Below are 10,280 nucleotides of genomic sequence, written 5' to 3' on the forward strand. Positions count from 1 at the left end.
ACATCACATATTGGAGAAAATCCAACATGAACCGTACTTTAAACCACCCAACAAGATGAGTGGAAATGCATCTATGAGGAATCAAAACCTTCATTGTCATTATCATCAAGACAAGGGACATACCACAGAGGATTATCGGACGTTGCGTGATCATCTGAACCAATTAGCTAAGGCAGGGAAGATCAATCATTTCCTGTCTAGACTGGATGGACAACTCCGAGTATGTGTATTTTGTTCCATTAGCATGTGTATTTTCTTTTACTGTTATCCAAATACAAATGTTAAACTGACCTTAGTCCATGTTCGGCTCCTCGGGCCACAAGTCTAAGAGAAATTAACAACTTATACAAATACAAGTATTAAACTGACCTTAGTCCTAGTTTGGCTCCTCAAGCCACAAGTCTAAGAGAAATTAACAACTTATACAAATAAAAGTGTTAAGCTAACCTTAGTCCCTGTTCGGCTCCTTGAGCCACCAGTCTAAGAGAAATTAACAACTTATACAAATACAAGTGTTAAACTGATCTTAGTCCTTGTTCGACTCCTCGGGCCACAAGTCTAAGAGAAATTAACAACTTATACAAATACAAGTGTTAAACTGACCTTAGTCCCTATTCGGCTCCTCGGGCCACTAGTCTAAGAAAAATTAACAACTTATAAAAAGTCATGTACGGCTCCTCGGGCCATAAGTCTAAAAGCTAATAACCTCCCAAAAGAAAAGTTAGGTGTTGACTTAATTTCGTTTCTTGGCGAAAGGTTAAGTGTTAACTTAACGTAATCTAGTTTCTGAAAAGTTAAGTGTTAACTTAAATTAATCTTGTTACGTGGAGAAAGTTAAGTGTTAAGTTAATCTTGTTTCTTGCTTAGTTTCTCAAATTATAAGTGTAAAATAAAAAATGAACACTGTTTACTGTTAGCTTATATTGCAAAATTGGTTGGTATGATACAATATATGGATGCATGAAAATTTAACATTTGAGCGGTAAGGCATTGTGTTTGACAAATGAATAATAACAAAGTAGATATTGGAGTTTTGCAATATGTTCACAATAAACAATAAAGCACAGCACGGATGTCCCTCCTTTCCATTCAGTTATAAATAATAATAATAAAAAAAAAACAACAACAACAACAAAGAAAAGAATAAAACGAAAAATAACGAGTCTAAGCGCTAGGTTGCTTGTCTTTCTTCTTCTCTGTTTCTTTCTGTTTCTTCTTCTTTTTTGCCTGTCCCCCTTCCTTCGGGTCGGCTTCAGTTACTTCATCCATGGGCTCGGCTTGAGGAGAGGGGTTTTCAGGTATTTGCACAACAGATGGATCAGGGTCCGGAATGGGTGCAGCTAAATCACTTGTAGGTTTAGGGGGAGCAGGAGCTAAGTGCAAAGCAGGAGGGTAGAAAACACTGTCAGGAGCTCGAAGCTCAGAGCCAGTGGATACTCCAGCAGCATCTAAAGCCCGACCGCACACTTCTAAACAAAATGCTCTGGCAACCCCTTTGAGTTAGGCGGTCAAACTGTCAGCAGCCTTCTTCATTCCGGAATCATATGCTGCTTGCTCAGCATCAGCCTTCTCCTGCTCCTTAGAGGTTAGTTCCTTCTGTGCTTGTTTAAATTCAACCACAATAAGAGCAAGTCTGTTTTGAGCTTGCTTCTAGGCCTCGAGAGCCAGGTTAGCTTGCGATTCGTAACTCTGCAAGGCAGACTCAGCGTTTTTATGAGCTTTTTCTACTTCGGCTAGGCGAATGAGGGTCTCCTTCAAGTCTTGTTCAGCTTCATTCTGAGCCCTCACAGCCACCTCGACATTATGCTCGGCTTTCCTAGCTAAGTCCAAGGAATGGTCCACCCATTCCTCAGCCATGAAAGAAGCCTGGACAGCCTACAATGCACATGAATTAAGAGAGTTAGATAAGTAATGCTTTTCACAGAAATAAAGATAGAATGATAAAGACTTTGGAAAATACCTTAGCTAAATCCTGTTTCAGAGACAGGAAGACTTCTCTTTTGCGGAAAGACCGTAGTTCAGCCATATCCTCAGGAAGGCATAGGGCCTTCTCCAAGCATTCAGCCACCAAGCTTGAGCTTCCCTTCTTCGGGTCCCTAAGATTGGCATCATCCAGAATGGAGCTGCCTGAACTTAGGGTGAAGTTAGGTCGCCAAACGGATGCCTTCCTTATTGGCTCGCTACTAGAGTCCTTGAAAGGTCTAGTATGAGCAGGTTTCTTAGAAGGGGCTTTCCCAGCCCTAATATCTTTAGAAAAAGGGTTGGGGTTCTACCCTTCTTCGATTTCTATGATGTTTTTGCTACTTTGACCCCTCTTTTGTTTTTTGTCCACGACCTCGAAGGGAGGTGTACGTGTCACGGCGGGGGTGATTGGATGAGGAGGTACGGCCACAGCAGGGGAAGAACTACCTGCATGTGCTTGTAGCAAGGCCAGTAGGTTGGGTTCTTTCTCTTGAAAACCCATATTGCTGGTTGAAGTATGCGAGCTGCGAGGGGCGTCTTCGCGGTAAAAAACTTCAAAGTCTTTTTCTGTCACCTAAGGATGACAAGGCTCGGGAGTTGAAGTTTTTTCTTCTTCTATCAATAGATTAGCGAATTGCTCTGGGGGGTAAAGTAATTTGGCTGCAAGAGGGGCGGGAAGTTGTGCGTCTTGAGTTCCTGCGAGAGGAGGTGTAGGTTGTACGAAACCGAGAACCACAACGTCAATACGGGCTAGCCGAAGATCTCTGGCTCGGATTACGTTCTTTGGACTTTGAAATCGTTTGGTGGAAGGGGTGTAGCCGAGGATGACGTGGGCTGCTCGGAGTTGTCCGTCTCTGTGTAAGAATATTTCTGACCGGAGAATTCTATTTAAATCTTGACGGTTCACAGCGGCTATATTTGGAGCGGTGTGGTAGTTGTCTGCAATAAGGAATAAAAACCGTTAGAAGGAGTTAATCAATGTTAGAGCATAAACGGAAGACGGTTATTCCTAAGTATTATATCAGTCCTCGGGAACCCTACCTGGCACCCTATCTTGGGTAGGGCAGTGTAAGCCGTCATGCCAATTTCCCGAGATGATGAGGTAATCCTCGTCCATTCCTTTACTTGAGTCAGGCAAGCAGGAGATCAGCCTAACGGTGGGGACCCTACACTTCATGTAATATTTGGTTCTGTCCCCTTTTTGGCAATTGTACACCCAGTTTACATCATGCCAAGTTAAATTGGTTCCCATTTTTCAATTAAGGGCATCTACACATCCTAAAATCCTAAGGACATTGGGGGAACATTGAGCTGGGGTAAGCTTATAATTTATAAGAAAATCCCAAGTCACTCTACCCATAGGAATTTCCATTCCGCCTTCTATAAAAGCAATCATGGGAATTAAGACTGACTCGGGTGGCCGTGATACAAGTAGACACTCTTCTTCCTCACAATACTGAATTTCTACATCGTCAGGAATCCTATATTGGGTTTTAAAGGTAGCCTTCGCCTCATCTATTTTTACTAGTTTAGCGTATCTACCCATTGACCCTTACGACAGGAAGAGAAAAGTAAACAAGCAAAAAGAAAGCAGACACACCTCTAAAGAGTGCTTAAAATTGTTCCTCAGGAGGTCTCTTTTCCTTTAATCCTTCAAAACGCCAAAATGAACTTCAGCCAGCCTGAAGGTTTGCTTTTATAGGGGTGAGAAAACAAAAATAATGGTGGAAGGGCGGTAACTTTCCCGCTCATAATTGAGATCGCCATCTGAGCCATACGATATTCATTCAGCCGTAGAACGTGAGCGGGAAAAGAACCGCCTGACACCATAAATGCTCCATCATGGACTACAAGGCGTCAGAAGCGTGTCATGGGCAGCGAAAAGACATCCGTACATGTGAAAGCAGAATGCACGTAAGAAGCGTATCCGAGAAGTTAAAACTTGGTTATTAATTCATGGTTAATAACTCAAGTGTTAAGGGGTTGTTGTGAGGAGCCGAAGATCCGAAGACCCGAGGATCCAAAGAGCCGAAGACCCAGAGACATACTAAAAGGTATAATGAGCAGAGGAGAATAAAGAAATATGTCCGAGGATGAAGTGGGATGGTCGGGTAAAGGAAGAAAGAGAGATTGAAGATGTATAGGACATATTGCCAATATTCGGGTGGGATTGGATAACTATGAGCATTGCATTGAATGTCCTGTACCAACCATTCTGGCCGCATTAAATGGGGAATATCAGTTTTGTCTGTTGCATTAATGTAGACATGACTTGAACAATACAAAACACAGAGCTAGAGTTTTTCTCCATTACCGACGGACAAGTGTCAGTGGAAGGGATTGATTAGATGGAGAGGTGTAGGACTGGGATGATAAGGGCAAATGGTATAAATAAGAGAGGAGAGACACAGAAGAGGAGACTTTTGTTGTTGCTACCCTCTCTACAAATTCATTGTATTCGAGTCTCTAGTCATAAAATGTATTGTGGCAATTAGCATATTATATGACCTTTGGTCCTTACAACAACTATTAACAACCTACCATTTAAGATTTGTTATGAAAATGTTGTGAACATACCATTTCTCTAAACGAAATAACTACATTAAAATAAATAAATCGAAAGGCGTAGGACTTAATTAATCTAAGGCTAAAAAACTGAATTAATTTTTGGGTAAAATATAGAAAGTCCAGTTTCTAATTTAAACTAAAACTTGAAGAAAGAAATAAAAATAGAAAAAACCTTTCTAAACATACTGTTTAAGACTTGTGAGCGGTTATCCACAAAAAAAAAAAAAAAGACTTGTGTCCTTAGGAATTTTTAAAAACAAAATTTAATTTTTCTTAGTGTTTTTTTTTATTAATAATACAAATTTTAGATTTTTTAAATAAATTAATTTTTAGCATATTTTGTAATATATATATATATATTTTTTAAAAAACTTTGGAGTGGTTACACTCCCCTCCCTTAAGGTTTGAGAGAACGACACTCAACCCCAAACTTAAATGAAAAAAACATCCATCCCTTAAGATTTGAAAAAAATTAACAACTCTCCCCTCCCCCTCCCCACCCCCACCCCTTTTATTTATATCAGTAATAAATATTCTAACTTTCTAGTATAAAAATCTCATTACAAAAGTTTAACCATGGTTAGTAAAAAAATTGATAAATTTAGAATAAAATTGCAAAATTTATCAAGTAACAAAGCAATTAGTACAACAAATATCTCCATAAGCTGTTGAAAAAAGAAAAATATAATAAACAAAATTCATACTTAATATTTTAAAATACACTTCAATTAAAAATTTTATACAATTACATCTTTTGGTAAACTTCAAATATTTTAGTAAAAAATTAATACACTTCAAATTTCATATTTAAAAATTTAATACAAATTAATTACTTTACCCAAAAAAAATAAAAAATAAAATAAAACACCATCACCACTGCGAAATAAATAAATAAAACACTCTCATATAGCTCGTTACCAAAAACTCAAAAAGTGGCTTCTATAATCTGCAACATATCTCTCTCTCTCTCTCTCTCTCTCTCTCTCTCTCTCTCTCTCTGTTCTAAATATTTCATCAATGGCTTGCGTAAGTCTGTCTCTATATTTTAGCCTAATAGGTTATTAAACACTCAAATATGCAAGACTAACCATGTCACATTTTGAATGTTCATTTGACTTTTAAGTTTTAAGGGACTAGAAAATAAAAAGGTGGAGTTAATATATCTGTCATGCTAATAATTTTTTTTTTTTTTTAGGAAATTATCTATCCCTCAAATATGCAAAAGTGACCATGTCATAAACTTTTGAGTTTACTCGGTTGACAACATTATTATTCATATATTTGCGACTATAGTGTATTTTTTTTAATTAAATACAAAACAACTTACATTACAAGCAAAACAATTACAATAAACAAGTACATAAGAAACACTTAGTCAATCTACTAAACTTAGTCAAAATAAGGAAAAAGATAAACAATATATATTTTTTCTTTAAGTGACTAGCACTATGTAGATAAATAGTTCTTACACATCCTATACAGGAGTCATAGTCTGTTTCGTTTTGTTCATGAGTATTTTATGATAAAATCATAATGAAATAAGATCAAGAAGGTTTCTTTTCTAAAAAAAGCATTAACCAGTGTCACCTCCTGAAGAATAAACAATGAATTTCAATATTCAATAATAAAGTGATGTGAGTATTAGGTTAGCAACATGAATATCTAGGCATCAATCATAACTTCAATTTAAATAACGCCATGTCAAAATTATAAGAATTCGTGTTAAGCCCACCTCTTTGATATTCTATTAGTATATCTTCTTATGGAATTAAAGCTTACAACATGAGGTGAGAAATCATGCTACGCATTGTATTTGAAAAAGAAAAAAAAGGTACTCTACACCACCTTCTTTTTTCTTTTCTTTTTTGTGGATAACCTTCAATTTCATTAATCAAACTGGAGCAGGATACAAATGGGATCAGTCAACCTCACAAGCAGATCTAAGAACATCAGGGAGACTGAGTTTATTGTAACTTATAAAGGACTTAGATGATAAAAGGGAGAGCCTGGCAGCATTATGGGCTACTGCATTACAGTCTCAACCCAACAGAAAAAACAACTAAGAAAAAGATCTTGAAGGCTTAAAATGTTGCTGATGATACTACTAATGGTCTACACCACCTATTTGATGCATTATATATATGAGAAACAATTTCTACTGTCATAGTACAACTTTCGTTCTATTGAGGGTATTCCAATGAGTTCCCTCTTTGTCCACTTCAAATATCTCTAGGCAAAGTCCAATAGTAGCATAGTGGTAATGGTATCCTTTATGGTGCATGATTTATCTATAGTTGAAACTCATCTTCCCCTCTCCCACTATCTACCTATCAAAGTATAAATTCATAAATGAACTTTATTTCAAGCGCAATGGGCTAACAACAAATATAGACTAAAGTTAAAGATAATCTATATTTGTGAAATAAAATCCAAATGACTATAACATTAGCTACGAATTAAATCATATATTCAAAGCTAAATTAACATGAACCAACCAATATTAAGGACATAATACTTGAAATAATACCTTTAGGTAGATAATGATGCCTTTCACATACTCAGGCAGACTCTTGCCTTTTTAGATAACCAATTCATCTTTATCACTGTAGTCACATACATCCGATCTTTTATGTCATTAGCAAATTTGAAAAAAGCATGCCTCCAAGTCCTATTGAAGAAGAGAGCTCCACAAATTGCCCAAAATCCAGTTGTGAATCCAACTCCCATACCTATATAGAAGCTGGAATTTTTAGAGTCATCTTTAGCACTACCTAGCATAAAATCAATTTAAGTATCCCCAAGAAATAGTTTTCCTTGATATGCCTACCATAAAATCAATTTAAGCATCCCCAAGAAATAGTTCCCACACTTTGCTGCCCAATTGTAGATTACTGTTGCCAACACTTCAATTCAAAAGTGATTGGATGTTAACATTAACTCTACTTGAATAACTTTAAACTTTTTAAATAACTAAATTTGTTCAAGAAAACTAGTCAAGAAGTTAAGGTAATCAACAAAAAATATAAAAAAAGATCTTTCCCTTGAATCAAGATAGTCCCACTACTTCAAACATAGAAAGGATGGGTCACAAGAAAATTCTAAGATCCTGAACATCTCATGCTGCACTCACACAACTTCAAGCTCATAATGCAGCATTGGAAAAACTTTCCGAATTGCAAATAGAACCTTACCAGGACGGTCAGTAGGTTCCCCATTCCAACGAGGAGCAGCTGCTGGTTGTGGAGGCAATTCATGTGCATCACCTATCCTTTTATTATCAGGAATAAGAATCCATAGACATGGCGAAAATTTTAACCTGAGCATGGACATTTTCTTGGACTTGGCTCTGTTGATCAACAAGAGAGGCTTTACTAGCCATTCTATGATCTCCTCGGCATATGCCTCTTCAGCATTCCTTCCCCAATGGTTGTAGCTGGATGTTCAAGTCTGTCATGAGAAAAAAATTGTGATTAAAGCACACCCTATGAAGTCATACCCTGAGCAACAAAGGTAGCATAAATTCACATGAAGCCAAGTGGCAAAGTAGGGAACAAACCAAAGTTGTATGAATTTCTTAAGAATAGTTGTACTGTTCTACAAATTATTTTTTATCAAAGTAAGGCAGTCAAAATAAGCTCATCCAAACACAATTGTGAAAATTTATTTAATTTTAACTTTGTAAACATAATTTATATTAAAACAAAGGCCTTAAAACTAATTTATTCACTTATGACAAAAAGAGCTTATGATTTTGATTATTAAAAATGGGTTATTCTCAAAGTTACACCAGGCTAGAAGGCTATGACACCATCCAAACATATACCTTGGCTGGCTTCCTTGTGAAGTATTTCACCATCAAGCTTGTAAACAATGAGGTCCTTTAGTCTGTCAGGGAGTTCAACACAATTCAACGATATGCAGACAAATCATTAGTAATTGGTACTTTAATGAGAGAACTAGAACACACATGACACACCCACAAGCTCTTAAGTAATCAGAACCAAATGTGGAAATTTTGTAATAATTAATTGAGACTTCTTCTGTACCTAAACAGAAGATAGGTACTTAAAACCCAAATAATGCAATTATGGTAAAAAAAAAATATGCATTGTACATATAAACCATTCTCTTCACAAATTCATAAGTTCTATTATAAAAATTAAAATGACATAAATTGCATTCTAACTTCATGTGTTTTCTACATGTAGGCCAAAAAGGGCATTGTTTAGCTATGTTAATAGTGGCATTAGTAAAAACAGTTCATTGTTGACAATTTGTTATAAAATTAAAAAAAAAAAAAAAAACAACAACAACAACAAAAACAACTTATTAAATACGAGGAGCAGTTCAATAATTATTGAAGACAGCAAGTTCAACAAGAAAAATCAAATGAAAGTGTTTGATGATGGAAATGTTGAGAGCCTTTGTACCACAAGATGCAGAAGAGTGTGGCGATACATGATCATGTCCAAGCTCAACAAATACATATAGTCTAGTACATTAAGCAAAAACTGATAGTCTTGTAATCAAATCTGGGTGCTGAAACATTCTAATTTGATTCCAGTACAAAGACTATGATATGGGGTACTGCTTGTATGCGCACTTGTAATGAATTTTGTAACATTCAAACATATTTGACAGCTATGTATTACGGAACAAGCACCCAGTTGAACCCTCTCATCCAACCTATGATGCAGCAAGGGTTGATTTGATGTTATTGGGAAATAAATTCAGGAAAAAGTTTGAAACATTAACCATATAATTAAAAGAAAAACAATTAGTTCTAACCACTTAAGGAGATTAAACTGGAGGGAATTAGTCCAGCTTGGAGGACATCCTTGTACTTCAAGAGATATTGATACCCTTTTTTTTCCCACATATCCATGTAATTGTTAGCCAGCAACATGCCATCCAAATACTAAAGTGAGAATTGATCACAATCTAGCACTTTCTTGCAGTAAAATAATTTGGACTTCTATATGTGTTACCTCCAATACACTTCCAACCACGAATGTCAATCAAAACTGAGAACTTCACATATTCTTTATAATCAATTTGATTTCCAAGGTTTCAACCCAAATAATGTCATGTTATAGGTTACAAACTGGTTGAATTTCTTGTTTAGCTGTAATAAGAATGGCATTCAAAAAAGAATGACTACTATTTTAGAGCTTTAACTTCAATAAAAAGAAGCCAATAGATATTCTATAATGTATTAATATTATCAAAGCTTGAAAGTAATCTTTTTGTTTTATTGGTAAGTTGCACATATGGGTGGGTCTTGAACCCTCAATCTCACCTGCCACATTGTTCTTAAAACAGGGGGAAATACTCATTCGCAACATTGATGTTTGCAAGAAATCTAACAACTAGAGCATATTATCATTCCAATAAATATATAATCAACAGTTAATCTAAGAATATTAATTTAGAAGTACAAAGGTTAAAAAGTATAGAACTACCTATGAATCACATCACAAACACAAAAATATGATTTCTAGAAAGACCTTATAGAAGCTAGAAATAACAGATAGAGCATTAGATACACCAACAAACTCCAAACAAGTAATCTGGAAACAGTGATTAAATACTCATTGAAGATGCCTTCCATAAAATCAAGTTAAGTATCCCCAAGGCATCTTCCCCTCCACTTCGCTGCCCAAATGTAGACCTCTTTTGTTGACACTTCAGTTCAAAAATGATTGGATGTTGACTTCAACTCTACTTGAATAACTTTTAAATATTTTAAA

At 36.0% G+C, this 10,280-nt stretch overlaps 1 long non-coding RNA gene across 1 annotated transcript; it reads right to left on the reverse strand.

Annotated features, from left to right (window-relative positions):
* Positions 1–7,060: 7,060 nt before the first annotated feature.
* LOC142634239 (uncharacterized) lies at positions 7,061–7,970 on the reverse strand. The gene is made up of 3 exons (XR_012844090.1): positions 7,722–7,970; positions 7,358–7,433; positions 7,061–7,259 (listed from the first exon to the last, which is right to left on the reverse strand). It is a non-coding gene; the product is annotated as an uncharacterized LOC142634239 (long non-coding RNA).
* Positions 7,971–10,280: the final 2,310 nt, after the last annotated feature.

The sequence above is a fragment of the Castanea sativa genome, chromosome 5, assembly GCF_040712315.1.
Source record: "Castanea sativa cultivar Marrone di Chiusa Pesio chromosome 5, ASM4071231v1".
Classification (NCBI taxonomy): domain Eukaryota; kingdom Viridiplantae; phylum Streptophyta; class Magnoliopsida; order Fagales; family Fagaceae; genus Castanea; species Castanea sativa.